The 26,068-nt window shown below is 45.9% G+C and overlaps 1 long non-coding RNA gene across 1 annotated transcript in view; it reads left to right on the top strand.

Annotated features, from left to right (window-relative positions):
• The window catches only part of LOC142788195 (uncharacterized), a 166,115-nt gene that overhangs the window by 82,748 nt on the left and 57,299 nt on the right, over positions 1-26,068 (top strand). Inside the window, exon 2 of the long non-coding RNA XR_012889274.1 lies at positions 9,029-9,248. This is a non-coding gene — a long non-coding RNA (uncharacterized LOC142788195). The remainder of the gene's footprint in view (positions 1-9,028; positions 9,249-26,068) is intronic.

The raw sequence follows: 26,068 nt of genomic DNA, 5'->3' as shown, positions 1-26,068 counted from the left end.
AGCCTGGCAGACACTGTCGAAGATTTCGGCAATTACCCAGACAATGTGGCAAGCAAAGGCGAGTTCCTGACTTTTAAATGCGGATCCTTTCGTCGTCCCTTCGAACAGGAGTGGTGCCTGATGACCTCGGCGACTCATCTGGCGGCGGGGAAGCTGTTGTGACTAACCGGCGCCAGAGCTGACGGGGGAGCGGCGCTCTTTTAATCCTCAATCACGTAGCCGACCAGCCGGCTGCCTATGCCCGCCAGGCATTGTCCCTGCTAGCCGTAGGATGAGACGTCGTGTCGCCACGACATCGTAAACAGTTCCAGAGAGGACAACAAATACAGCATCTTTCTTGGAAGAGACCGTGGCGGCCGCCGCAAATCGCTCCGCTATTTAAGCGAACAAATCGGCGGACCCTTTGATGTATGCTGTCAGGATCGTGGGACCTCTCGACTAGCGGCACACACACTATGAGGAAGAGCCCTGCTGGCGCCACCTTGCAGTGCAGTGATCACGACTCAATATTGGACGTGCACGTGGACCGTGCATGCTCGTCCCCCTCACCTGTTGTGTGTGTGTGATTGGTGTTCCACTCGGAGAGGAGGAGCCCAAAAGGGCTTAAAACGACGCCGCAGAGTGCTGGACGTCACTCTGAACTATGTAATGGTTCAACCACCACGCTCGTGGGTTGTGAAACCCCTAACCTTTCTTTGCTGTAAATATGTATAAATAGTACCATAAACCTGTTTGTTTTTCATATCCTCTACCTGTCAGCGTTCGTTTCCTCCACCCGGTTACACCACGCTACCACAAGAGACCGGGTACACACCCATTAGCAACAACTGGTGGCAGTGGTGGGATGCCATCAACGAACCTCCTCCTTCAACCTTAACAGCGAACGTCACTCCGATATAGCTGCCGATAAAGGAGCGCGTTGCTCACATACAGAAAAGATTGGGGATGATGGTTTGCGGTCGTCTTGTGTATACCTATGCATCTATTTCATGCGACTCTCTTTCCGTTTGAGGAGCTTGCTTGAAGTGTCGAGGTGGCACAGTCGCTTTTCATTCTCGTCCTGTGTGTGCTCATTTCGTGCGTGCTTTCTGCTTGAGCTGTGCGCTGCAAGTTTCGAGCTGCTTGACGCTCTTCGCGTGACATTGCAATTTGTTTCTGCAGCATTCATTGCTTCACCCTTGTGGCGAAGCAATTCACAATGAATTCTCAACTACATCTGCGAGGACGCGGTTCACTTTCGTGTTATATCAATTCCTAGGAAGCGGGATCAACCACGTATTTTCCCTCGCCAACAGCCGTGTATTTATATATACATGTCTGAAATAAAGACTCAACCCATTTAAACGTGGTGCAATCTCCATTCATTTTAGCCCTGCTTTAAGCTCTGTATAATTCGAACAGTTTTATGACTCCTTGCTAATTCAAGTCAGCGGGCTTTCACTGTAGTAATGACAACTTTTAGCGCAACTGCGCATGAGGAAGCATATATATATATATATATATATATATATATATATATATATATATATATATATATATATAAAGAAAAGAAGCTGGTACACGGACGAGAAAGCAAGCAGTTCCTTTATAGATTTACGCTTCGGCCGTCGCATGGCCTTCTGACGAAGGCCGTGCGTTGACAACATTCCTGTTGGGTGTTTAACGGCATGGGCGTGTGTTTCTGCTGATGTTTTCACTTTGCTTGTCCAGTTGTCTTCGTTCGAGCACAGTCCGCCACGATTGCGTAGCCGTTACGGGGCTAGGGGGCTAGGCCGCTAACCCGAAGGGCGTGAGTTCAATCCCGGCCACGGCGAAATGGAGGCGAAATGGTAAAGAGGCAAAATCGTAGAGGCCCGTGTACGGTGCGATGTCAGTGCACGATAAAAACAACATGTGGGATAAATTTTCAGATCCCCGCACTGCCTTTCATAATCATGTATTTGAAATTTCAAACCACATATATCAATTAAACTTGTTTATGCACATTCAATCTGTGCATCAGGCCCCTGCAATAATGCATTCAGGTTGTGCGGGCAGTCGAAATGAATAAAAAATAATGAATAAATAAATAAATAAATAATTTTGTACATGCATATATGTTGGTCTTGTCATATAGAAGTTATGCGTGTGCAGCGCAGCAATATTCTTAGTGAAGCTATAAAAGAATAATCAGAGTTAAGAGAAGCACTAAACCAACTCTGAAGCATATCGAGCTGAAGGATTTCTTACATTTGTTGCCCCAAACTTAGAAAAGAGACATTTGACCCACCGAAGTTAGCAGCCAGAACAACTCTGGTGCAACAATATTTTGTACTGGTTGGGGTTCGATGTAGCAACGACATATTTGCACAGCGTAAAATGAACGAGGACGGATAAGAGGACACAAGATGATCAGGGCAATCTACATGACAGATTAGAGAACACGCAGTGCCTATGTTACACCCTGTCATCTCTCTTCGTTGATTTGAAGCTGTGATGACTGCAGTGTTTTCTTTATAACTTTCAGTTTTGGCAGAATTTTTAACCATTCAAAAACAAGGAAAAACAAGCTACTGGTCTAGTTAGCCGGTACTCCTTCAAACGCGCATATTTTGAGGCCGTACGAGGGGGCGTGCTTTTACACAAAGCTCAGTATAATTACAAACGGGCACGTCTTCTTGATTATTTTTAAAAAAGCCCCAAGTAGAATTAATGTTTGCAGAGGCTCGGCCTCGGCTCCACCTTTCTGTGAGCAACGACTACCTGCATTTAATGACTGTAACCGAAAAAAAATTGTTTGAAAAGCACGTTCACGGTCAACAAGACTACCAACCTTGGCAGAAAGGTCATTTGCATGGCGTGATCTAGTCGCTGATTGACTGATCGTGGCACAGCGCTAACGTGTTCGCATTCATTAGTGTCTTTTAATGAGTTCTAGAAGAAATTGCGTTCAATATCCTTTTGATAAACAATAAATATAAGCAAAAAAAAAACAAACCGTGGTGTAGTTCTGCAATTTGATGTTTCTCTGTGGTGAAAAAACAACCTCTGGCTTCGAATCGATTTCAAGCGACTGCGAGTACATTTGGTTGAGTTTCGTTCGCACGTATACTTTTGATGGGCGTTGTCGTTCTCTGGAGCACGTGAAGTGGGTTCAAAGCGGCTTCTCTGATTGCAGTCTCGCGTGATTTGCATTGAACCACCTCTAAGCCTTCACTTTCAAAATCTTCTGCCTCCCCTTCCCCTTAGAAAAAGACAAGTTTTGTTGCGTGGCACGAAGCAGTTAAACGTTCCTGCCTTTTTTTCCTACACGCAACGCCTGTGTTCTCATGTCATTATTGATATTTTGTTTTTATAATTTTTTTAACTCGTGAAGAAAGCCATCACTTCCTCGAAGCACGAGAGTACCTATTCTTAGGAAGCTGTTGCTAATAACCACGCATTGATAAACAAGATCACTCTCACTACGCTTCGTGCAACCAGAGACTTGGGCCTATACTGGTAATCAATCATACTGGATGCTGCGTTAATTTTACAAGTTCAAGGCGAAGGGAGTAATAATGTCTTCGCCCATATTTTCAAACGGCACTGCTAAGAATGCTAATTTATGGGAGGTGTCAATTTTCGTGTGTACTTAAACCTAACAAGTTAGTGCTATAGATAGATAGATATATGGGGTTTAACGTCCCAAAACCACCATACGTATATGAGAGATGCCGTAGTAAAGGGCTCCGGGAATTTCGACCACCTGGGGTTCTTTAACGTGCACCCAAATCTGACAACACGGGCCTACAACCTTTCCGCCTCCATCGGAAATGCAGCCGCCGCAGCCGGGATTCGATCCCGCGACCTGAGGGTCAGCAACCGAGTACCTTAGCCACTAGACCACCGCGGTGGAGCCGTGTTAGTGCCATAGGTAGTTGTGTTAGAATGTGTGTAATTCTACTCTGTGGGACGTTAAATTTCCTTTAATGGTTAATAATCCGATCGGTGCACTTCAGCGGTCATACGTTTTAAGCCGTTTGCCGGGCACATTCGGAAAGTGGCACATACCGAATGTCACACGTCCAATACATACATTATAAAAAGACAACTACAAGTTCAAGCCGCCGTTTAAAATATATAATGATGCCATTGACACGTGCGCGTCCCTCAGAGGCTCCTCTCAGACAAAATTATGTTTGGAAGTTTCAGGTAAGATTATACGTGTTATTATCTAAAAATAGAACAAAAGTGGCACGATTCACACCACCTTGACTGTTGTTTGCGCGAACTGGTTATGTACTTGTCCTTGAATACCCCCAGGTGCTTTACACATACACATACAGGTGGGCACGTCGTCCTCATTTAACTTTTAGTGTAACAGATTTACAACATAGCACATGACTAATGGTTTCCTAACATAAATTATCAGCCAGCTTCGGCCACATCAAATATCAATATGGCATATCAGAAGAATAAATGAAGAGTGTAATGAGTGGGGCTCTATACACCGAAGGAAGTGCGCTACACTGTGCGTTACACTGTGCGCTAATGCGCACGCTAATGCTACGCTATACACTGTGCGCTAATGCGCACGTCAAAAAAAAGGATGTTGACAGAGATAATACATTTGAGCAATTAAAATGCATTAGCAAAAATATAAAGAAACAAGTAATGTGAACACCACCGAATGCGTTTTCTCACTGACACATATGACAGGCATTCGTGAAGATATTTGAGTATTGGTATAGGAACATGGTGAGCACGTATGTGCATGCCCAAATATAGGTACAGGCCACAGATTTTAGTCTGCCGCTTATCTCCCTTGCAAGCAGCCGAGTATAGCCATGAAAGCACATTAATAAAAAAGAAAGAAAGAAAGAAAGAAAGAAAGAAAGAAAGAAAGGTTAACCAATTCAATTGGCTGGCTACCTTTCGCTAGGGAAAGGGGGAATGAAATAGAATACAAAATTGGTTCTGCAAGAAAAAAAAAATTGCAGATCCCACATAGAGCTGGAATCGATAATATGCAAAGCACGAATGAAGAAGCGCGTTAGGTAACTTTAAATTCAGCACAACGTTAAAACGGGGAGGTAAATTATGCAGTACATGATTTCCATGTCATCATTATTATGTCTGGACGTTTCATTTACCTTCGTCATCTATTAACGTCACCTGGTACCAACTTTGGTATATATGGAGCTAGCGAAACGGCCGCGATTGTGCTATCAGCGTAGCATGTAGTCATGTGTTACATGAAATTTATATTATGATTATCATACTTCGACGTGTCATTTGCTATCTTCGTTCATTCGCATCAAATTTCGTATATGTGGAACTAGCGCACCGGCGGCAAGCGCGTCATGAAGGGCCCAATATACTCCGACGCAACGTTGACGCACGCGCAGGCTGGGTGCAGCGATGCCACGCTAGCAAAGCGCGAGCTTTCTATAGTGTGACGCCGGGCGCGACCGGCACGACCAGCGTCCGTCGTCGCAGCCCGGTGGCAAACGGTGCGAAATGCGACATCCTGCATTTTGCGCCGACGACTTTATTTAGAGAGCACTACGTCTGCCTCTCTTCGTGACGGAGGGATGCCGTGTGCGCTCAAACGCGCATGCGCGAAAGCAACGCAGCGCGGCGCGCGCCTGCGATTATATGGCATGCGGATCCACAATGAAGGTCAGTGGGCAGATCCACTGATCTCTTCCAGGGGGATATCAGCGCCTAGCTTGGCATCACCGGCGCGACGCGATAAAACGAGCGACGGCGCGCACGCGCGCTGGCTCACGTCGAAGTGTATTGGTGCCTTGAGTGTGTAATAATGTTCTTACATGACACGCATCTCTAAAAATATCATGTTTGCACCAGTCACATACCTTCGTCATTCATTCACGGGACGTAATACCAAATTTTGGTATATGTGAAGGTAACAAAACGGCCACTCGCGCATCATGAGTGTAGGCCGAATTCAAGTTACATGACATGCATGTCATGATCATCATGTTTGAACGTATCATTTATCAATGTCGTCTGTTCGCGTCCCGTGATATTGCATTTGGTACATGTGAGCTAGAAAAACGGCGCGAGCGCATCATGAGCGTAGCATGTAGTCATGTTTTTACATGTCATGCATCTCATGACTTTCATGTTCGCACCAGTCACATACCATCGTCATCCATTCACGTCTCGTAATACCAAATTTGGTATATACAAAGCTAGTGAAACGGCCGCGACCACATCATGAGTGTTGCATGTAGTCATGTTGTTGCATGACACGCATGTCAAGATTTTCTGTTTAGGGTCTGTCGCTTGTGTTCGCCATGCGATCATGTCATAACATACCAGTTTTGCAACAAGGCATGTGAACGAAACCACTGCAAGAGCTGCAGGACCACAAAATGCAAATCATGACATTCGTGACATCCATGTCATAATTTTCATGTTATGACTAGTCAAATATGTTCTTTATACAGTCATGTTATATCATACCAAGTTTTGTATCGATACCATCATCAAAACGGCCAGGAGAGCTAAAGGTCGTAGGCAACTAGATAGATAGATAGATAGATAAATAGATAGATAGATAGATAGATAGATAGATAGATAGATAGATAGATAGATAGATAGATGGATAGACGGATAGATGGATCGATAGATAGATAAATAGATAGATAGATAGATAGATAGATAGATAGATAGATAGATAGATAGATAGATAGATAGATAGATAAATAGATACGCTCAAGGTCGCCGAAGTTCGCCAAGAAACGCTTCGCATTTAAAATGAAGCCACCATAAGCGAAAAAATGAGACAAAGACAATATTTAAAGTATGTGTGTCTCGCAGATTCTTGCTTAAAAAACGCAACGATGTTTTTAACCTTTTCTGTGCTGAGGACGGACTTTCCCAGTGTCCCATAACGCCTTCTGACAAAAGGCGGCTATCAAATTTCCCTAAAGTATTCAAAAGTTCCTGCCTTGGTGCTCCGAAGCAAGGAACCTCACACCAAACATGGTTGTTTAGTTCGAAAGTACAGTTATCACTTGTAAGGCCATTGAACATTCGAAATTTATTACTATTTGTGTATACGCTAATTGAGAAGATATTTCTGTTTGTCTTTGTGAAAAACACCTTGTGTTCTCCTGTAATAACTACATAACATCAATGGACAATAGCGCTTTGTTACAATTTCTGCTAAGTAGTTCGCTGAGATTGTTTTTTATGGAAACTTGAACACTATAACAATCGTTCTTTTGTCAATGTTGCGACGAGATCATATTTTACTTGTGTGCAGGATTGACAAACTGAAACTGAATGAAGCAATCAAAAATTTTTGAGTGCATTGAAGGCGTTACGAGCAATACCTCCGAAAAAGTTTATCAATATTCCGCGTGCTGAAAATTTCGCGATATAATAATAGCGCACATATTTTGCAAGCAGTGATCAACCTGAAAATTAACCAAGGCGTTATTGTCGATATGTCCGGGTCTAAGTTTTAATATATGCTGATGATATACCTGCTCAGAACACGAACTTGTTTCGCCAATGGTGGATACTGACAACATTGGATAAGCTGGCAGAGACGGTCTCGCGCCAACCTGACTGAGATAAATACCCGGTCCGTGAAGCCCAATTGTCCGACCTATCGCACCATTTATGAACCCGCAAAGGCCCTCGTTGCCACTGAGCCGCGATGTGCATTGCAAAACTGGCTCTCTGCCGGATCCGAAAATCATTGAAGAGTGTGCTTTTAAGGGGGAAGTAAGTCATCAATTTCACTCACGCGTGCCCGATAATCAAATTTGAGGACACTTTTCTAGAGCCTCTGACTCCGCTAATGTATTCAGAGACGAGATATTAAGTGCCTCGCCTCGGTACGTTGTCGAGTTGTTGAAACAAGAAAAGACGAGTAAGGTAATATGCGCAATATGGGGAACGAAAAGAGTGCTTGATTACAGAAAAATAGAAACGGTAATGGCAAGCCATTCATTCCTAATACTCGGGCCACTTTTACAAGAGCTAATGAATAATTTCATACAACATTTAGAGAATGCGATGGCCCATTTAAAAAGCACGCTCCGGGTATGCCTGAAAGGATAGTGGGGCAGAACTTTTCATTTTAGTTAATGTGACTCCAATTTGTGATTAATGTTGGTCTCTGTCGCCTTCATTGCCTACTCGAAGAAAAATAATTGCGTTATTAATCACGCACCGGACCAGGCTGTCAATGGATTCACGGAAGCTAGTCCTTGGTATCACTCCTGAGCTCTGTCTAACGCTGCGGTTGGTCTGTTCTTTATTCGCACATTTCGTCCCGAAGGAGCAGCCACTGATATTAAAACTCCCGCTTTGAAAAGCCGGTTCATTATGAGTTATCCAGGTATATAGAGCGAACTGATTTTTTTTGTTTAATGTTATAATGTGATGACAGAAATTAAAATAATGGAAATGTCGGGGTTTAAAACGCGAAGAGTAATACGAAAAGTCACCTTTTCTGATGTTTATATACGATCAGAAAGAGCAAAAAATGTAACTTGGCAAATACCTTCCGTGATTTCCGTGCACTATGAAGTTTCACCTTCGGCTCCGTTGTTGCGAAAAGTCATGCAACGTGTATGCGTTTGATATTTAAAGCAAAAATAATTATTTAAATATGTTCAAGTAAAGTGAACATAATATCTCTATCGTTGTCATCAAAATCATTGTAGTCATTGTATACACAAAACAGTGATGATAGCAATGAACTTTGCCACAACGGGATGTAAATGAAGGCAAGTCATTTTATGTCCTCGAGCACCGCGTGTGCTGTGCTCGCTAATCAAGAAGATTTCAATGAAGTTAAAAGCTGCCTCGCTTAAAGCGTCCTCGATCTTTGGCGCACTTTCGCGAATATAAATGGTTCAAAGTTTCCACGTTACCTATCGAGTACTGTGTCGTTCATCCTTTCTGCCTTTCATTCAGCGCAACTATACATTAAAAAGGGAAGCAGCAAGATAGAATTGGCAATGTACCGCGAGTGAGCACTGACGCTTGGCCTCTGAGTCCTCTTCGCCTACCATTACAGTCTGCCGAAGAACGTGTGCGTTGCCTGGAGCTCCCAGCGGCGTGCAATGGTCCTTTCACTCGGCACCCGACGGTTGTGGGAGAAAAGAGGCCCCCTACTAATTACAGCGTGACTGCTGCACCTCGCCTCGTGTCTTCAGATTCGTTGGACCATGCATGGCACGCGCTTATCCTTCCTTTCCTGCGCCACACTACAACGGGGCCCTTCATCGACTGAGCCAGTGAGCACTCTTGCCTCTTTTCTTCTCGGCCATGTTTGGATGCCGATTTAACGAGCTGGTTCGCCCTCGTTGCCTCGTCGATTCGGCGAACGCCTTCCAGGTGGAACAAGGCACAACACACGGTGCCTGCGCAACGCAGTGTAAATGCGCTCACCTCGGCCGGACTGGCAAACTCAAACGACGGCAGCCGTCAAATAAATAAGTCACTGCGGATAAATAAGCGAGGATGTTCAGCGAAAGTTCACTTTTTGCAGGACGGTGACTCGCGTTTCTCGATTACGTTTTTTTTTCTGACCACACAATATTTTATCTCCTTCTCGGCGGAGTACTTTGTTAGATGACTTTGTGATTGAATATGAGATCTTGTTTTGTTGACTTCCGCTGAGAGATAAAAACTGTGTCTTAACTCTCTTGGGTTCCGAGTTGTGCGCTTCAACTTCGAATTTTGCTTGTGCAGCAGTGGCGCACACTGGAGCAGATCTTGACATTATTTCTTTATTTCTTTCTGTTTCCTTGTTGCTGAATGAAACGGTGAAACAACCAAACCATGATGGGCAATCGGTGCTTCGAAATCTTGGACTGGCTAGATAGTGGAATGACACAGTAATGGATCAAAAAGACGATTTACTTCAAGTGGGCAACGTTACCTTGCCTTCATCTTTAAAAGTGACGACTTATGCTGAAAAATAAGCAAGTCTCTGAACGTCGTCCAATTTGTTTTGCGTTTGATGTATTTAGTACCGTTTATAGCTTCGAGAAGGGGGGCATATTAGAGCAAACCTGGGAAGCAAAACATTACGAAGAAAAGAAAAGGAATGGCTCTAAATACCGACGGACGCGATAATCGGTTGTAAAATAACACGTGTATCATTTAACCTTATATATATATATATATATATATATATATATATATGTGTATATATATATGTATATATGTATATATATATATATATGTATATATATATATAATGTTCAAAAAATTAAGCTCGTAGGAAAAATTGTTTTGTAAAGGACTGACGTTTCGGCCGCGGGACCGGCCTTCGTCGGAGTGATGTCACTCCGACGAAGGCCGGTCCCGCGGCCGAAACGTCAGTTTTTACAAAACAATTTTTCCTACGTGCTTGATTTTTTTGAACTTTTACTTCCGGGTCCTATGTTAGCACTTCATTGTTTATATATATATATATATATATATATATATATATTGCAACGAGCAAGGTTGCGTAAAAACACAGGTTATTATTCCAGAAACGTTAGCCGCAACAAGCTGGTCCAGGCAGGAACCCGGCAAGCACGAGCCACACACGGACGTCAACGTCTTCTTTCACGCTGGCACAGAGCTGGCGCCACTATGCTTCGGTACAATTACTCCCCGCGCAGAAAGGAGCCAACCTGGCGACCTAGGGAAAGGACACGACAAGGGGGTCATAGCACGGTTTGAGGCGTGATACGTGTACTGTTTCACGCCCACGGCAGCGTTGGTCCGAGGGTGGATCAATAGGCTCAACTTCATAGTTGACAGGAGATGTTTGCCGCACCACACGGTAGGGGCCATGGTATTTCGACGAAAGCTTCGGGGAAAGACCGGGAGGGGTAGACGGGACCCAGAGCCAAACCAGCATTCCTGGGTTATAGTGTACAGTAGACGCAGAGGAATCGTGGTCAGTTTTCTGGCGCCATTGGTCTTGTGCGGTAAATGAGCGAGCGAGTTGACGACACTCTTCGGCATATGCAGCTGCTTCGGAAACAGGCGTCGCTTCGGAAACATCAGGCCTGTAAGGGAGAATAGTGTCCATGGAGCATGATGGCTCACGTCCGTACAGAAGGAAGAAAGGAGAAAAGCCAGTGGTTGTTTGTGGCGCAGAGTTGTACGCGTACGTGACAAAAGGGAGCACTTGGTCCCAATTAGTGTGGTCGTCAGAGGCGTACATGGCAAGCATATCTCCAAGGGTACGGTTAAAGCGTTCTGTCATGCCATTGGTTTGGGGATGGTATGCCGAGGATTTCCTATGGACAGTGCGACATGCCTTGAGTAGCTCGTCGACGGCGTTCGAGAGAAACACGCGTCCACGGTCACTGAGTAATTCACGAGGTGCACCGTGTCGCAAAATGAGATGGTGAAGAAGAAAGGACGCAACGTCTTTCGCAGTGGTAGCAGGCAGCGCAGATGTTTCAGCGTAGCGTGTTAAATGATCCACGGCGACGATAATCCACCGGTTGCCTCGAAGAGAGTTGGGTAGAGGACCATAAATATCAATTCCGACGCGGTCGAATGGTCTGGCTGGGCAGGTTAAGGGTTGCAAAGGGCCAGCAGTGCTGTGAGAAGGCGTCTTGCGTCGTTGACACGTGGTGCATGACCGAACGTACTGGCGAACGTGCCGATACATGCCGCGCCAGTAGTATCTTAGACGAAGGCGAGAGTAAGTCTTAAATACTCCAGCGTGGCCACACTGGGGGTCATCGTGAAAGGCAGCGCAGATGTCCGAACGCAAATGACGAGGGATGACAAGGAGCCACCTACGGCCATCCGTCACGTAATTGCGGCGATACAACAAGCCTTCACGGACAGCAAAGTGTCTTGCTTGACGAGAGAGGGAGCGTGAAGTCGTTTCTGACGAACTGTGAGAGAGGACGTCGAGCAAAGAATTGATCCAGGGATCCTTGCGCTGTTCGGATGGCATGTCAGTGATGCTCAACGATGACGAATCGCAAATGGCAGTTGATAAGCAGGCAAGGTCAGGAGGCAGTGGAGAACGGGATAGTGCATCGGCGTCTGAATGTCTGCGTCCTGAGCGATAAACAACACGGATATCGTATTCCTGAAGGCGTAAAGCCCAACGAGCGAGGCGGCCAGTAGGATCTTTCATGGACGCTAACCAGCATAAGGCATGGTGATCTGTGACAACATCAAACTGGCGTCCGTAAAGGTAGGTGCGAAATTTTCCTATAGCCCAAATGATAGCCAAGCACTCCTTTTCCGTGACGGAATAGTTGGACTCTGCCTTCGTTAGTGTACGGCTGGCATAGGCGACAACGTACTCGTCGCAGCCATCCTTGCGTTGAGCGAGAATGGCACCGAGGCCGACACCGCTTGCATCCGTGTGAATTTCAGTGGGTGCATTGGGATCGAAGTGGCGGAGAACTGGCGGAGAGATGAGTAGCCGGCGTAGCGCCGTGAATGCCTCATCGCAGTGGGAATTCCAGCCAGAGAGGTCCGTGCTACGGGAGAGAAGCTGAGTCAGAGGGGCAATTATAGAGGCAAAATTGCGAATGAAACGCCGAAAATAGGAACACAAGCCTATGAAACTACGAAGCTCCTTTAGGGTAGTAGGCTTGGGGTACTCGGCAACGGCACGCAGTTTGGCAGGATCTGGCGATATTCCTTCTTTTGAAACGACGTGGCCGAGAATTGTGAGTTTGCGGGCGCCAAAACGACATTTCTTGAAGTTAAGTTGCAACCCGGCTGCCGTAAGGCACTGGAGAACTTGTTCCAGACGGGAAAGATGAGTTTCGAAATTCGCCGAGAATACAACTATGTCGTCTAAATAGCAAAGACAGATGTGCCATTTAAGTCCCCTAAGGACACTGTCCATCATTCTTTCAAAAGTCGCAGGCGCATTGCAAAGACCGAAGGGCATTACATTAAATTCATATAAGCCGTCAGGGGTCACAAACGCCGTTTTTGGACGGTCTGGTTCAGCCATTGGTACTTGCCAATATCCAGAGCGCAGATCCAGTGAAGAGAAAAACTCCGCACCTTGAAGGCAATCCAAGGCGTCATCAATGCGTGGCAGGGGATAAACATCCTTGCGTGTGATGTTGTTTAGTCGACGATAATCCACGCAAAACCTGATGGAGCCATCCTTTTTTCGCACGAGGACCACTGGCGAAGCCCAAGGACTGTGTGAGTGCTGAATAACACCACGTTGCAGCATCTCGTCGACGTGTTGAGTGATGACGTCACGCTCGGCCTGCGAGACGCGGTAGGGGCGCTGACGAAGTGGAGTATGATGACCGGTGTCGATATGGTGAGCGACAACTGACGTGCGTCCCAAGGGAGGTTGTCCGTGGTCGAAGGAGGCGCGGAAACGGTCAAGTAGTTGAATGAGCTGATTGCGCTGGTCTTGCGTAAGGCCGGTGTCTACGCTGCGCAACAGAACGTCTTCGTCAGGTAGTGAGGGCGCGGTGCCAGCTGTGACAGCATCCACGGACATCGGTGTCGTATCAGAACGGGCATCGAAAGGAAAGATGTCATCATAAGTGTCAAGACTCCCAATGCATTCGCCATGCAATAAGGTAGCGGGACAAGGGAACGGATTGCACACGTACACTGCACTGGAGCCATCGGCAAGTGTTAGGACGGCAAACGGGACGACAAGGTTCCGGCGACGAGCGCATTCTTGAGACGGCATAAATAGGGCAGTTGAATCGGAAACGGAGTTGCACAACAGAGATACCGCGGTGACCGAAAAAGCAGAAATGACGACGTCAGCGGCGACGATCACCTTTTTGGGTGAGCGAGGGAGATCTATGAATGTCGTGCTGAATGGAAACAAAACGAGTTGAGCGCGAGCGCAGTCGACAACCGCATGATTAGCGGAAAGAAAGTTCCATCCCAGGATGATTTCATGAGACGCATGCGGAAGGACGACAAATTCTACGATGTAAAGCACTCCTTGAATCACAACACGAGCAGTGCATGTGGCAGAAGGTTGGACGTGTTGCGAACTCGCCGTGCGTAAAGAAATTTCAACCAGTGGAGTCGTCACTTTGTTCAGTTTGCGGCATAACCCTTCACTTATTATACAAATAGCGGCACCTGTGTCGACAAGAGCAGTTGTGGCGAAACCGTCCACAAACACGGCAATCTCGTTAGGGGGCGATAGATGAGGCCTTGGAAATTTCGTCGGTGGCGCAGCTCTTGCCTCAGGAACTGCGACTGTCAGTTTTCCTCCTGGGCGTGGTTGGAACGGCGAAGCATGGGGGAAGGAGACCGAAGACGGGGTGAAGGAGATCGACGTCGGCTGAAGTCTGGTCGACGTGAGCGGGGGTCATGCGAATCAGGTGTCACATGCGATTCTGATGGCCGAGGTATGTTGCCGGAATGCTGCACATTATTAAAATAGAATCCACGGCGACGACAGTAGCGCGCGACATGTCCTGGAATACCACAGTTGTAGCAGATGGGCCGGTTATCCGGAGTACGCCAAGAGTTGGCAGGTGCTCGAGGTGGTGGAATGGGCCGATTTACCGGATAAACTGAAACTGGTGACCTGTAGTAGTTGGTGGCTGGACTGTATGAAGGGAGCGGCGGTTGGGCAGAAGGTCGGCGGACGGCTTCTGCATAAGTCAGCGGTGCAGCCACTGATATTGGGGATGTGGGCGAAGGGAGAGCCTCGGCAACTTGCGTCTGAATAGCACGGCGAAGTGAGTGGTCCAGTGTTGTGGGGGTCTCGTTGATGGTGGCGACAAGAGAGAGCTGTCGAGCAACTTCCTCCCGGATGTACTGTTGAATTTGAGGCATTAACACGCTGTAGTCGGGGCTACTGCTTTTGCACTCCAAGGCCGAAATATCAGCTGTCTGCGTATTAGCGCGACGTGTAGAAACTCGTTGCTTGCGCAGCTCATCGAAACTTTGACATAACTGAATTAAGGCCGTGACGGTCTGTGGGTCTTTGGCCACAAGCATATGAAAAGCGTCGTCATCAATGCCTTTCATTATGTTCTTTATTCTGTCAGCCTCCGTCATCCTGTCATCAACTCGCCTACAGAGGCTGATCACATCCTCAATGTAGCTTGTGAAGCTCTCACCATTTCGCTGAAATCGTCCCCGCAGTCCCAGTTCAGCGCGAAGCTTACGCATGGCTGGACGACCGAAAAACGAGGTGACGGCCTCTTTGAAAACCGACCAGGTGGGGATGTCGGCTTGGTGGTTGGTGAACCATAGGTTGGCCAAATCCGTCAAGTAGAAGATGACGTGAATCAGCTTCGCAGGGTCATCCCACTTGTTAATCGCGCTGGCATGCTCGTACTCTGCCAGCCAGTCCTCGACATCTTGATCTTCAGTGCCTTTGTATACTGGTGGGTCACGCAGACGAAGTACACCAGAACACATGACGGGTGGCAGCGTGGAAGAGCCTTGTGGGGGATCGACGCGCTCGGTCATCGTGGACTGAGATGGTAGCTTACGGCTGCGGAGCTCCAGGACGTTACCCAGCACGTTTCCACCAAATGCAACGAGCAAGGTTGCGTAAAAACACAGGTTATTATTCCAGAAACGTTAGCCGCAACAAGCTGGTCCAGGCAGGAACCCGGCAAGCACGAGCCACACACGGACGTCAACGTCTTCTTTCACGCTGGCACAGAGCTGGCGCCACTATGCTTCGGTACAATATATATATATATATATATATATATTCTGAGCACGAGGAAATCAGTTCAGGTCTGGAACAGCTACCAAATTAAATCTGTACCGGGGCACGTGTATGTTTGAATTGTCGCAAAGAAAATTTATGTCACGCGTTTCCAGCGGTCTCAGAAAACACCAAATTACGAATGAACAAGGATAGCGAAATTGTTTAACTTGTCCTTCGGGATGTGTATCAACGGCGCCTTTGCATTTGCTCTTCATTATTTCCAACCTCGTTTTGGTAAATGCCTTTTCAACTGAAATCCGCCGCGGTGGAGCAGTCATGGTGCTTGCCTGTTCACGAAGGTCGCGTGCTCAAACCTGGTCGTCGTGTCACATTTACATTGAGCTCAAGTGGTAGAAATCCGAGTACTGTGTGGTGGCACTTATATTATAATAAAGAACAACTCATTTTCCAAATTGCTGGAGCCCTTCACTACAGCGTCTCTTATAGTCATATTGTGGTTTTGGGACGTAAAGCCTCAGATTTTACTGTTTATCACATGCAAAGTAGCTCGTGGTCAGCCCCGCTGCCGTGGTCTAGTGGCTAAGGTACTCGGCTGCTGACCCGCAGGTCGCGGGATTTAATCCCGGCTTTGGAACTGCATTTCCGATGGAGGCGGAAATGTTGCAAACCCATGTGCTCAGATTTGGGTGCACGTTAAAGAACCCCACATGGTCAAAATTTCAGGAGTCCTCCACTATGGCGTTTCTCATATTCATATGGTGGATTTGGTACGTCAGCAGCAAAGTGCATCAGTCGTTAGAGCACCACGACGGGACATGGTGCAGTTTTATATCGTACAACTCTCGCGGCTGATTTTAGGGGCGAAGCTTCTTAAACAGTGGGTTTGTCCCTCCTAGCTCGTCCTGGTTCGTTACCACCTAGTTAGATGACTCACTCAGCAGGTGCGGACGGGCGGACAGACAGACAGACAGACAGACAGACAGACAGACAGACAGACAGACAGACAGACAGACAGACAGAAGCAAGAGAACGGACGGATGACCAGAAGCAATAACGAACGCACTGACGGAAGCACGGACGGATGGACAGAGACAAGAGCATGGACGGACGGACAGAATCACGGACGCACGGACAGACGTTTCGCCCCACTCATCATCATATCATACACTCCGTAGATATGCTGTATGTTTTTTTATTGAGGTTGGAAGTAAGCTACCAGCTGGCACTAAGTGGAAACAGTTTTGATTCGACCAAACAGGACGTAAATTGAGGACACCAGAGTTGTACCTCGTTCGCGCATCTGAAATTGCCTTTTCTTGATATAATCGAGCTTTATTTTAATCAAGGCTTTTCGTTCGCTGCCCTGAACGCCCCCTGAAAATACGGTTAACATAAATGGGGATAAAAACTTCCGTTTCATTTGCCTTGTAATACCAGAATTATTACATATCTTATATTATTTAGGACAAAAATGCCAGAATTGATTTTATATAATAAACAAGTATAGCAGTGTATCCCGGCTGCGGCGGCTGCATTTCTGAAGGAGGCGGGAATGTTGTAGGCCAATGTGCTCAAATTTGGGTGCTCGTTAAAGAACCCCAGGTGGTAGAAATTTCCGGAGCCCTCCACTACGCCGTCTCTCGTAATCATAAGGTGGTTTTGGGACGTTAAACCCCACATATCAATCAATCAATCAATCAATCAATCAATCAATCAATCAAATCAAATGTAGCAGTGTATGCCAAATGAAAACTGCTCTAGTTATTTTCATACCAATAAGAAAAACGAAACAAGAGACCGTATTACCTGTGGCAAAAACGCAATGCTTCTGTATGGTTTTTAATGTCTCAGTAACATAGTGCTCCAGAAAGAGTGAAAAATAACAGAATCATAAATACTTTACTTTTTACTCCTTATATTTTACTTTTTTCACGCAAATATAGTTATTTTAGGTGGTCAACTAAATTACTCAACTTAAAATTTATTTACGTACTTTAAGTACCATTTTCACAGCTTTTTATTATTATTGGAGTGAAAATACCGCGTTATTAGGCATGTTACTATCCTATAAAAATAACCACTTGTTCAATGACTATATTGTTGAAAGTCAAAGCGAAACACGACAAGCACGTCGGGCGAGGTGGTACCCAAAATGTACGTAGTACTACTGCCGTCAAAAACGAAAGTCGATGACCGACGGTTGAAACGGGTTGAGAAATTTCCTGGCGTTCTTGCTAATAACAAGCGCGTTGATGGACGTCGACACTAACGAGTACAACTGGAGCGATACACCATGCTCTTGTAATACTGCAATATATATTGGCCCAATGGTAACACGCACCTATGTCAGGCAACAAATGGCAAGCACTATGAGATTTTGTACTCACAAAAACGACGCAGAAACACGTAGCCTTGGCTATCAGACTCCCTCTACAAAGCTTATAGAATCAGTGATGGCAGCAAACTCTTTCTAAGGTACGCTTATAGAATGGACGTCAATGTTTGCAATGCCCGTTTTCTTTTCTTTTTTCTCATTCGGACAGACGGTGAGCGTTAAGATAGAAGCTATTACGCAGCAAGATAATCAAATCGCCTCCTGTCAACCGACCACGTAGCATTTATTTCCATTACAATCGGTTTCGAAAGCTAGACATGCGGTCTACGTGGCCACCTGATATTTTATTTTTTTTTTGGTCTTGTGATAGCTTCTCTTTATTTCTCCTTCAGCTAAAGTCCGATGATTGGATGTATTGCATGGGCTCCATATGTCAAAGCCACGACCGTTTAGTGGCGGGGATTAGTGATGACGCAAGCAACAGCCGACGTAGTCAAGGTCCTTATTTCTAACGGCAATAAATAGCAATCTCTGGTACCGCTGTATCAAAAGCTAAATGTTAGAGTCAGTACGCGCTAAAAGTAATCTGGGTGCCTGCTACGCTTGGATCGGAAAAAGGTCGAATGAAGATCTCAACCTCGTGGCTTTAGGTCACTGACCGCGAAACGCCAGCGAGGCCAGATTTCTCAGTCGAATGTTTGAGTGACGACGTCGCGTATATATGTCGGAGAAACATACGCCTCAGTTACCAGTCATGCTTTTCTCGGATTCGCTCGTATTTTTCCACTCTTTACTTTTGCTAGTCCACACTTCTTTGTTCCCAGTTAAGTACAGTGAACCGGATAGTCATCTAGTTTACCCACATGCTTTCCGCCCCTTACTTTATCTCTTTCTCTCTCTTGGGAAAAAACAAAGTACTTCTTTTTTGACCGCTAAAATATTGGCAGAACGAGACTCCGGAGTATTAATCAGGCTTCCTGAGCTGCAGAAAGTTTGGATGCCATAAGACACTAGTGGCTTACAGCAGAGGCCACATATGCTTGCTTTTAGTAATATATTCTATGTTTTTCAAAACGTATATAACTGCAGTTTAGTTCTTAGCGTTTGGCCTTGCAGTGTAAAGGTAACTGATAGTGATTATAAGGAATAAAAATAAGTATGCACCGAACTTTCAATGAAAGACAGAAGCACAGACAGTTGGGTGAGTTGGTGTGGGTTCATAGTTATGAACGGCTCAAAAAACACGGGACACAACATGATGAAAACACAAGCACCGGTGCCCGTCCTTGGGTTATCATCATTTTGTGTCTCGTGTTTTTTTGCGCCATTCATACCTATGAAGGACAGCGGTTCACATTACTTGAACCATTTACTTTATGCGTATGAAGTTGCACGCACGCACACAAACACATGCAAAGTTGTTTCCATTATCATAGAACTATGCTTTAGACCGTGAAAAAAGTTCCAGGGCAATAAAACAAGAAGCTTACCTATAGATTGTACTTATGCATGCATTCTTAGCAGATGCAGGTGGTGAAGAGGCTAAAAACATCTGCCACGTTGAAGCTGATACGAATTTCTTATAAAGCAGTGTCGAGACTTTTTTCTTCCTATTATACTGACCGCCAACTCACGTATGAAACAACGTTACAAATGCAGCTTTTTGGCTATAACCCTGTCGGACAGCAGCGCAGCATAAAGAAGTACACTCGACTCTAACAAGACATAAAGTTTTTTATTTTTTTTGTGGTGGGGACATGTTGTAAAGGGGTGACTGAAGGCCACTTCTGTTAACTAGTTGGAATAGAAGGTGATGTCAAAGTAACGCCTTCGTGATATGCGTAGGCGTTCAAAAGCGACTTTCGCTCCATCCTTCTGAATCTTCACCTAATAGGCCCCTGGGGCGCAGCGCACGCAGAAATGTGACTTCCGATCGTATTAGCGAACTTGAAACGACAAAGTTAAGTTAAAAGGCGCCGGAATCAATCGTATTAAAAATTGAGAAAAGTACGTACTTGATTTGTCTGGTTCACGCCTGTATACGAAAGGCTTTTTTTTTCTATAAAAGCGAAGGAACTGTATATGCTGTTCCATTTGATTGTTCTTGCGCAAGGCTCGCTTGAAAAAAGTTGGAATGACCCTATTCATTCTTTTTTTTTACCTTTAGGCAACGGCCATAGCACATGCTCGTTTTGATGAGATATTGTTCTCTATACACGTATAAGGATATGAATAAATATTAAAGTATGTGGTTTCACTGCGGCCACTTACAATTTCTGGTTTCTATGCCTTGAAGCACACTTGGCAGGTGGCAGGCGTTTGCCACGACGATGCTTTATGCCAAGACGCCATCACTAGGTTGTTAGTGTTCAGTTGTCACACTTCGGTGTCTCTAGTTTTTCGTCAAAACATGGCGAGAAGTTAAACAGCGAGAGAGAAAGAGAGTGAGAGAGAAAGAAAGATAGAGAACAACTTTATTCTTTAAAAAAAAAACGAAGCTCATTCGGTGTTTACTAAAATAAAGCTAGACAAATAAAAATAATGAAAATTGGTGTATCCCTCAGTTTTGCTTTTAGACTTGAACGCGGTAGCAATGTCATGTTCCTGGTCCGTGGAACATGACCCAACCTTGTACACACAATTTTTGTTGTACAATGTTGCTCGAGAAGTTTAAATTGTGGATAACTGTGATGTAATTAATAAAGTTGAAAGGGGCTTGTGTCAGTGATGCTTTCGCATATGACTGCACCCTGTGTGAATGGGTAGCGATTAAACCACGAGCGATCATGCGCGTGTAATGTTTTTTTGAACTTGACATGGACCCCCTACGTGGAATGGAGGGAGTATGCGAAGCAACGCCTGTACCTTTTGTGATGGGTGGCCAGCATTAAACCGAGAAGTCGTTATGATAATCCCACTTTCTAACGTCCGATGAGAATGCACCCTTGTAGCAGGCAATGTTACTGTGATAATGCATGTATTGGGAAGCCTGTGTACAGACGTGTGTTTGTAAAGCATGAACTCTATTTCCACTGAATTTCAAGCAGAACAAGCCATTTTAATCGCACTGCCAATTAGATGCGTGGCTGTATACGGTAGAACAACTGCTTAATATGAAAATAGCCTGGGTTTTACATATTGAAAGAGTCAATAACGCCGGGCTTCTAATAGTGCAATTTTCAATGAGCCCTTCAAATTTGTCGTTTAAACCAGCGTTATTACTCTGGGCTCATGAGAAAGCTAGATAGTAACGTTATACACTTCGTACTGCATAATTCATAGTTGTCTAAAAGACAATTGCAAATAAAGCCCAACGGCAAATGCAGCACTTTTTTTTATTAATTGTATATCAGGAGACGTTGGTGCCAATGCGTGGCACCGAGTAATCCTCTGCTCTTGCGCAACAGTCGTCATCGCATATTATAAAACGAACAAAAGGCTATACAAGGGTGCATAGTAGAACGCCCATCCACTGAGTCCAAGTTCAAGTTAGTTCATGAGACCAAGTGAGTTTAAAAGCACGGCCTAGCGCACTTTACGCTTACAAGTATTGCTTCTCATAACGTTCTCCTTGATGATGCAATGCCCACTGATACTGTCGCTTTCAAAATATTTTTATTCTACATTTCCTTTTCAGCGTTCATTGAACAAAACTTTCTTGAACTTTCTAGAAGTTCACATGGGCGTGATATGAAATGGGGAAGAAAAAAAAATTGTTTGGAAACATCACAGCTTCCTTCAGGATATGGCGATTTTCAAGGCGAACCACAGTCGAGATTCACCCACTTTTGCTCTTACGATTCAACAGCTCACGTACCTGCTTGCCCGTGTTCTCGTCCCCACTTAGTTCCAAAAAGAAATACGAAAAACGACATTATTCAAGGTGTGCGATCCAAAACGCTAAGCGTGTAAATATGATTATTTAAAGAGACATGCGCGTGGCAGGCAGAGTCCTATGAGCGCTGTTTGTAGGTACACGTGAACTCGAGAAGGCTTCCGTGTTCTCGCAGGTCCGTAGGAACGACTCAAAGCCAGTGCCGTAGTCGGAGCCTTGCGGGCACCGACTATACGTTATACCGCAGACGCTTAGCGAGGCGTGTAAAAGCGACGTGCGGCCCTTGCGAAGACGTGTGATTAAAGTTTCGCGTGGTTCTTGCGAGGGGGAATGAGTAGTTCTCCATGCATTCCTCCTGGTTAGGTTTGCGGTGAGTGGTATTAAGCTGCGACGCACTAGATGGAAAACAAACTTCAGCAGTACTTTTGAAAGGATCAGCCGCGTGCTGGCGGAGATGCCTTGTATGCGCACGTCCCAATTTACACAAGCAGCATATATATATATATATATATATATATATATATATATATATATATATATATATATATGTTATGAAGAAAGGCAGGAAGGTTAACCGAAAAGCAAGTATTTGGTTTGCTGTATACCGTGCACTGGGGAAGAAAAAAATTGTAGGCAGAGGAGGAGGAGGAGGAGGAAGAGGAGGAGGAAGGGAATAAATGAAAGGCAGGGAGGTCAACCAGGCGCACGTCCGGTTTGCTACCCTGCACTGGGGGAAGGGGTGAGGGGGTTAAAGGAGAAGAGAGAGAGAAGTGAAGGGCAACGTGCGTGTAGATGTGACCTTGTCCATTGCACGCTTATAAGCGGTCGCGTAGTCCGGTCGTCTTTAGAAAACTTAGCAATGCCCGCGTCGCTTTGCTGGCCAGCGACGCGTAGAGCCATGAGCCAAGTATCTTCTCTTCGGAAAAAGGTCTACTGTCTAGTGTATCTAACGTTTCGCGTAGCAAGTTGCGTTCACTCGGAAAACGTTCACATGAACACAGTAGATGTTCTATTGTCTCGTCAGTGTCGCACGATTCACATCGGCAGCTATCCGCCATTCCTATGCGAAAAGAGTACGCCTTTGTAAAAGCTACTCCTAACCACAGGCGGCACAGTAAAGTTGCATCCTGGCGGGAGAGGTCCTATAGAACTTTAAGCTTTCTCGATGGGTCCAATTTGTGTAGGCGGCGGTTCCTGACGCTGGGGTCACTCAGCCAAGTTTCCGACATGGTGTTAGCGAACGAGTGAAGGCCCCTTGCAGCGTCGGTTCTCGACAATGGAATTGGGGTTGTCTGGGCGTCCGCGTGGGCGGATCGGGCAGCATTATCAGCAAGGTCATTACCGACAATACCACAATGTCCCGGTAACCACTGGAACACCAAGTAATGTCCTTTTGATAAAACTTCGTGAATCACTTCTCTTATTTCATTCACTAGTTGTTGATGCTCCCTCTGTCGTAAAGCTGATTGCAAGCTCTGAAGGGATGCCTTGGAGTCGCAGAACACAGCCCATTTTTGAGGTCGGGCTTCCGCGATATAAAGTATAGCAGCACGTAAGGCGGCAAGCTCCGCTGCTGTGGATATTGTCCTATGCGACAGTTTGAGCTTTATAGTGACCTGGTACGCCGGGATGACAACAGCACCTGTGGAGCTGTCAGTCGAGACCGATCCATCGGTGTAAATGTGGGTCCTCTGGCCGTATTTTTCTTTCGTTGAGTAGTGACAATGTCACCTGTCGTAGGACCACTGTTGAATGATGGCTCTTGTTCGTTATTCCCGGAATAGTGAGGCACACCTGTGGTTGTTGTAGGCACCACGGGGGTGACGCTGGTCTTGTTGCTGGAGTGAAGCGAAAAGGAAGGCATTCTCTATGGGCAGAAATAATCTTTGAAAACATCGCGTGTGGTCTTTAAAGTGGCAACACTGCAACATGGTGACCAGGAACTCGGCAGAGGTGTCTTATGTGGGCTCTCAAATTGTCAGTGGTGATGTATGTTCGAAATGGATGCTCTCTTGCGATCATAATTGCCCCGTAGGTTGAGGTGCATCGTGGCATTCCTAAGCACACGCGTAGTGCTTGTCCTTGCCGACTTTCCAGAGTGCGGATGTTCGTCTTGCACGTACTTGCCAGTAAAGGTAAGCTGTAGCGCAAAAATCCCAGAAACAGTGCCCTGTATAGCTGCATCATTGACCTTATCGATGCGCCCCAAGATTTTCCGCAGGGGAACCGCATTATATGGACGATGGAAGTTAGCCTTCTCTTCAGGTAATTGCAGTGGGCACTCCACAAAAGGTCCCTGTTAATAATCACACCGAGGAAGCGATGGTTCTTCTGGTATGGAATATTTTGTCCATTGATGGTAACGTGGTATTGTGTCATGGCTCTGCGAGTAAACGAAACCAATGCACATTTCTCCGTTGAGACGGAAAGACCTTGCTTGCGGAGATATGAGCATGTCAGGGTGGCAGCCTGCTGGACTCTTGCACGTACTTGTAGACGAGTTACAGCCGAAGTCCATAGACAAATATCGTCAGCATATGTGGATATGAGGATGGTACTTGGCAAAATTTCACGAAGTCCTACCATCACGAGGTTAAATAAAGTGGGACTTAATACGGTGCCTTGAGGGACGCCACGGGAGGTATAGTAATTGGTGGTAGGTCCATCTGAGGTTTGTACAAAAAAGAACCTTCTCGTCAAATAATCCTGGATCCATTGGAACATCCGACCACCGATTCCAACAGCTTCCAACGAGTCTAGGATGGCTTTGTGTGTTACATTATCATAAGCCCCTTTGACGTCGAGGAAGAGTGCCAGTGGTATGCGCTTGAGGCTCTTCTGTTGCTGGATAAATGTTGTGAGATCAATAACGTTGTCAAGAGATGACCTACCTCGCCGAAAACCCGTCATGCAGTTTGGGTATATGTTGTAGCGCTCGAGGTACCATTCTAGGCGTGTAAGTATAATCCTTTCCATGACTTTTCCTGCGCAACTTGCGAGGGCAACAGGGCGAAATGATGTCAAATCAAATGGTGGCTTTCCTGCTTTGAGTAGTGGCACAAGTCGACTTATTTTTCAATCCTGGGGAACATTGCCCGCAAGCCATGAGTGGTTGTAATAGCTTAACAACTGTCCCCTTGCCTCCTGTTGAAGGTTGGCTAGAGCGGCGTAGGTGATGCCATCGGGTCCTGGTGAAGATGATCGTCGGGAAGCCGCCAAAGATGCGTCAAGTTCTTCTATAGTGAAAAGATTGTCCATTTCGTAGATGCGGGGTTCAGAGATAACACTACTAATGGTGCCAGCGGACAAGGCGGACACACCAGCGATTCGCGTACAAAACTCATTTGCCACTTCAAGTTGGGTGTGGCCTGAATGTAGGGCTAAAGCCATGAAAGGATGTCTTTGTTGGGGAGTCGAGCGCAGGCCACGAATAGTGCTCCAGATGCGTGACAACGGCTTTCGGGGTCCAATGATTCGCAGAATGATTTCCAGCGTTCCTGTTCTAGTTTGTCTAAACGTCGTTGGACTTTTTTCTGAATCCGTCGGGCCAGCCTCAAGTCGCATATTGCTTTCCTCCGCCTGTATCTTCTTTCCGCCCTTCGGCGAAGCGCGCGCAGTTTTTCCGGTTCAGCGTTGAAATCTGAACGCTTGCCGGTGAACGGGAGGAGACAGGAAGCTTCCCTCATTGCCTCTTCGATGACATCCCCCAAGTTCTGGTCAGGGTCTTCACGGCATGTATTTTCCATGAGTCGCTGAAATTTGGACCAATCAATTCTTCGTATTGTGGTCTTAGGAGAGGAGTTAGTAAGACCCCTTATTCGCATATAAGTTGGAATGTGGCCACTCCCATGCGTTTCAATGTCTGAAAACCAGTGCAATTGCGACCGGAAGTTTCTGGATACCAGAGTCAAATCGAGGCAACTGCTGTACGTAAGGCCCCGCAGGTATGTAGGACTGCCATCATTTAAGAAACATAGGTCATGCTTGGAAGCGAATGACACGAGGTTTCTTCCTTTAGCGTTGATAGTCGAACTACCCCAGATTAAGTGATGTGCGTTGAAGTCTCCAGTTATAACCCACGGGCCCGTAGTTGTTGTCAGTATGTCTCGTAGTCGGTCTTGTTCAAATCGTCCGGGTGGTGATATGTAGACACCAATGAGTGTGAATGACACTTTTTCCTTTTTAACACGTAAGCAGACATATTGATTGTCATCATGCGGTTGAACTGCATGATGCACATATGTGAAATCTGTGCGAATGTAAACAACCACCT

This window comes from Rhipicephalus microplus, unplaced genomic scaffold (genome assembly GCF_043290135.1).
Source record: "Rhipicephalus microplus isolate Deutch F79 unplaced genomic scaffold, USDA_Rmic scaffold_47, whole genome shotgun sequence".
Lineage (NCBI taxonomy): Eukaryota > Metazoa > Arthropoda > Arachnida > Ixodida > Ixodidae > Rhipicephalus > Rhipicephalus microplus.
This window is presented reverse-complemented; position numbering and strand designations above follow the sequence as displayed.